General features: G+C 49.7%; 1 non-coding gene across 1 annotated transcript; it reads right to left on the minus strand.

The window, feature by feature from the left end:
• Positions 1-4,161: 4,161 nt before the first annotated feature.
• Positions 4,162-4,235, minus strand: TRNAT-UGU (transfer RNA threonine (anticodon UGU)). The gene has a single exon. It is a non-coding gene; the product is annotated as a tRNA-Thr (tRNA).
• Positions 4,236-5,165: the final 930 nt, after the last annotated feature.

Below are 5,165 nucleotides of genomic sequence, written 5' to 3' on the forward strand. Positions count from 1 at the left end.
TTTTGGAGAAAACATGTACCTGGCTTTGCCATTATAGCCAGACCATTGTACAATTTGTTAAAGAAAAGTGCTGCCTGGGAATGGGCTCCTGCCCATGAGGAAGCCCTCAGGCAACTGATAGGGGAGATACACACCTATCAGGCTCTGGCTCCCATACATCCTGAAGCCCCACTCCATTTGTACCTAACTGTGGGAGCCACTGGAATGTCTTATGCTCTCTGGCAAGACAGTGACACTGCTCCCAGACGACCAATTCAGTTTGGTTCCAAGTCATGGCAAGGGTCACAGGCTAACTACACGCCTTATGAGAAGGTCCTTCTGGCAGCCTACACAGCCTTGAGAGAAACTGAGGAATTCACTCAGGATAAGGACATCACAATTCACACTCCTCTTCCAATCATTAAACCTATATTGGAAGGGAAAGAGTTACCACCTGGTGTAGCACAAAAGATGACTATCCAAAGATGGGCACTTTACATACACCACGGGGTAGGGAGTGCAGACACTGCACAAAACCCCACTATGATTCAGGAATCCCTATGGAAAGTAGGAATGCCTGATGAATACCGCCTACCTCCACAGCAGTCTCCCATTAAGGATGCTGCCCCATTTGATCCTTCTAAGCCTGAGGGAGTATGGTTCACTGATGGCAGTGCCAGGCTGGTAAAAGGAAAATGGAAGGGAAAAGCTGCAGCAGTGCCTGCAGACCCCTCTGCAGCACCCCTAACTGCTGAAATTGATGGGTCAGCACAACTTGCAGAATTGGCTGCAATTAAACTGGCCTGTGAAGCAGGAGCCACTGCAGTATATACGGACTCCTATGCGGTATGGGCAGGTGCCACTCAGTGGATCACTAACTGGAAAAATAACCACTGGGAAATAGGAGGTAAACCAGTCTGGGGACTGGAATACTGGCAGTGGTTATATCAGCATGGCCTGCAAGAACCCCTGTCTATGGGACATGTCTCAGCTCATCAGAGGAATAATACCCCAGCTGCACAGTTAAACAATTTAGCCGATGCAGCTGCCCAGCTCTTTACCACACAAGTAGAATGGGAACGCTTATATTCATGGTTACATGATAATTTAGGACACACAGGAAGTGATGAGTTAGTGCGGCAAGCACATATCAGGGGGTGGCCTATCACCCACAGACAGGCTAGAGACCTGGTGCAAGCCTGCACTATTTGTGCTGAGACTAGAAAACATATAGCAGAAGGACAAAGGTTTGCCAGGCTAAGAGATGGAAAAACACTATGGGCAACCTGGCAGGTCGACTATGTCGGACCAGTGCCCACTACAAGGCAGAGGTGGAAATACATCTTGACTGGGGTAGAAATTGTTTCAGGGATTGGTTTTGCATATCCAACCCGATTGGCAACAGGGTTGTCCACAGTTATGGGACTAAACCGCTTAACAGCAATTGTCCCAATGCCTCAAGAAATCCAATCAGATAATGGTTCGCATTTTAAGAATAAACTTGTAAGGGAATGGACCCTTAACCATGGAGTCCAATGGACCTTCCACCTTCCATATCGACCTCAATCTAATGGCATGATCGAGCGCTGGAATGGGTTGCTAAAGAATCACTTGAAGCCTACTGATGGCACATGGGGAGACAGACTGGACGAAGTGGTGCAGAGATTAAACAACAGACAGACTCCTACAGGAAGTCCAATCAGCAGGGGATTCTTCCCTACAGGGAAAGCTATCTCCCCTGCCAGAACACCACTGCACAGTTCCAAGTATGCCCCCGGAGACACTGTTGTGATTAAACACCCAGCCCTGGGAACCTTTACCTGCGTTTTGCACGCCTATAAAGAGAAAGGTGTATGGAGTGCCTTAAATGCTGATAAAAGGCTAATAACCATTACAGAGGCTTGGATCGCATCCAAGACCGGCTGACCATGTGATTTATTGCAGGAATGGTCCCATGGTGCCGAGCAACCTGCCAGCTAACCTGTCAGCAAAATGGACCATGCAGCAGACCTGTTTGATCACTAGAGACTACTATGGACTGTTGATATATTTGCCATTACTTATAATAGCAGGTGTAATTTTTGCTTTTGGTTTTAAAATAAGTTTTTTAGCTAGAACACGACCCACCAGAGATATGTTCCTGCAAGCCCTCATGATCCTTCTGTTGGCTCCAGTCACCTTGGCAATACCAGAACATCCTCTTCGGGGAGCAATCCAAACCATCGCCTCAGCTGCTAGTGCTACAAATTGCTGGATGTGCACCTTGCTAGATTCAACCAATGCACTGGGAATTGAATTTGTACCAGTACATGCAGTGGCTGAGAATGGACAAACCTCATGGATGCAATGGTTAGCTCAACACTTGGGATTCTCCCTCTCCCCGTTTTTACATTCGGTTGTGAATACTGTTTTAACCATTTTAATTATTGTAATTGTTTTTTTGTGTAACTTTATGTATTATGAAGCGTTTGATTCAAACTGCTCTTTCCTCCACGCAAATCAGATACCTAGAGCTAAAAAGGGATCCTACCCAATTCCGCGAACCCTCATCCTCTAATTTGGTTGTTGGGTATTTCTAGATTTCCCCAAGGAGGGCAAGAGGTGCTGGCATCACCGCCACCTTGCAATCTGGGATGTAGTGTGGTGCAACAGGGGGTGGAATGTAGCCAGACAGTCAGCCCCCCCCCCCCCTCAGACCAGCATTGCTGGAAACACAGGAGGAAGCAGGAACAGGGCACTTAACATATATTCCAGCACAGCCTTTGAAGCTGTGAAAGCACAGGTGTGCTGCTACAATGTGCCTCTGGGAACAGATAGGACGATTAAGCTCACAGCAGGCAGAGGCCCTGTGACAGACATGGCTCTTAGCCCCTACTAAATAGCGTGATGCACACACCCCAACATCCTAGGTGGGAAAATATTTACCCTGATAAAAGAAGTGTCCAGGAGTCGAAACTTATTGTTTCTCTCCTTTGCAAGTGTAAACTACTCTTGCGAAAGCTGGCGTCACCCCGACAGACCAGCCTCAATTTGGCATAAGAAAGGAGAAAGAGAATAAAGGAGTACAGAGGTATAAGTAGGGGACCTACAGCACCATGATTCTTGAGTGCTTTTCACTATCTATCTGCTGGTCAGATAAGTGCCAGCCTCCCAAGGCTTCTGCAGCTAAGAGGGTCCCTACGCCTTGTCCCTTATTCGTCTTTCCGCGGAATTGAGTGACCGATCCTGGCTTGGCACCGCTGGAATCGAGAGATGCAAGGAGGGTAAGAAGCACCCACACCTGATCTCCTATCTTTAGTGTACACATATTTTGAAATAGAGCTCTATACTTTGTTTTCTTTCTTTGGGATTGTGGCTTCAGTTTTGTAACTTGTTTGTGTGTGTAACATCTCTACATTTAAATAAGTAGGCACTAGCAATTTTGTAACCACATGATTAGAATCTAGCTTAATAAATTTTGGTAACCATTTGTGCATAAGCCTGACTTGTTTTCTCTGGTTTACTGTAAAGCAGCCGACACAATTAAAGAACCTCAGCCGTTTTGGCTCTAAAGCCTGGCCATTAGGTGAGAGTACTAAGAGCCTAGCGTTGAGTTGTGCCGCCTCCACGGGGCAAACTCTTGGGGCACCTGTCAGTCAATCCTGGCTGCCCGCTGCGAAGGAGCTCTGAGCTCTAGCAGTTAAAGTCACGGGTGTGGAGAGGCTCTTAGTGCTGCCATTGGGGCACCTGTCAGTATTGACTGCCCGCTGCGAAGGAGCTCTGAGCTCTAGCAGTTAAAGTCACGGGTGGTTAGGACCTTGGGGCATCCGTCAGCCTAGCCCGGGCTGGCCGCCGCGAAGGGACAGTGCATCCTAGCGGTTAAAGTCACGGATGGTATAAACGGGCATAGCTGGCACCTCACCAAACATCCTTGGCCGTCGGCTAACACAGCCCCAATGAGCCACTTGGTGTGAGAGCTCGGACCTGCCCCTGTCCCAGAGGGAGGGGGTCATCTGCGAGGGGACTGCACCACTGACCTATCAGCTCTTAACACCCAAACTTTCAGTCACTCTATCATCAGTGCCTGTGCGTGTAATTTAAACAGCAAAACCAGCATCACTGGGCTAGACCAAAGGTCCACCTATCTCTGTATCTTGTCTTCTGAAAGCAGCCAATACCAGGTGCCCCAAAAGCCACTCAACAAGGCACCACTGGGAGTTGAACCCAGGATCTCCTGTTTACAAGACAGGTGCTTTAGCCAGCTAAGCCATGGTGCCCGTCTCTGGCTAACGTATGGTGTCTGCCCACACCTGACTCCCTGCCAACGCCCCCCACGGCCGGACAAGCGTTGCTTGTGTTGGATTCTGTAAAGCAGAGAAGCAGGTGAAGTTTTGCTCCCAAGGTGTGTGTGTGATTCTTTGGACAAGTCTGCGCTACAAAATTAAGTCAGTGTAACGACATTACTTTGCGGGGTAAAAAATTTAACCCCCCTGAGCAATGCCATTATGCCAACCTAATCCCAGTGTAGATAGCACTGGATTAACAGGGGGACTTCTTCCCACCCACTCTGTCTCCGTTGGCTGAGACCTGCTGGTCCACCTTTCGCTCGCTCCTCTCCTCCCCCAAGGCCTCATTGCCGGCTGCTCGTGCCTCTCCGCTCCCTACCCCACGGTCTGCCTGCCACCCACACTTCTCTGCCCCCTCTCCTGAGACAGACTCTGCCCGCCACCCACACTTCTCTGAGCCCTCCCATGAGACCTGCCCAGCCTGCCACACACTCCTCTCTGTCCCCTCCCCTCACCTGCCCTGAGAACCGCTCACACCTCTCTGCCCCTCCCACGAGGCACCTGCCTGGAGGAAGTTGTGGCTCTTCAGTTTCAGGGCCTGAGCATCCTTGGCCCCAGTGGGAGCCAGGCTACGTCTCTATACGACAGAGTTATGCTGCTTTAGTTAAAGCGTTTTAATTAAGTCGCTGTTGCATGTCCACACTAGGCTGCTTGTGTCACCGGAGCGCATCCAGGCTAGCAGCTCTTGGATCGCCACAGAGAGCAGTGCATTGTGGGACGCTATCCCACTGTGCAACTGGCCGCAGGGTGCTTTGGGAAGGGTTTGCAATGCCTCGTGGGCAGCCACACGAGGCAGGTTTCTCTATCCCATTGTTCCATGGGCATCCGACTCGATTGCCAGCTGCTTTTCAGCTGCCGTGG

This window comes from Lepidochelys kempii, unplaced genomic scaffold (assembly GCF_965140285.1).
Source record: "Lepidochelys kempii isolate rLepKem1 unplaced genomic scaffold, rLepKem1.hap1 scaffold_29, whole genome shotgun sequence".
In the NCBI taxonomy this organism is placed as follows: domain Eukaryota; kingdom Metazoa; phylum Chordata; order Testudines; family Cheloniidae; genus Lepidochelys; species Lepidochelys kempii.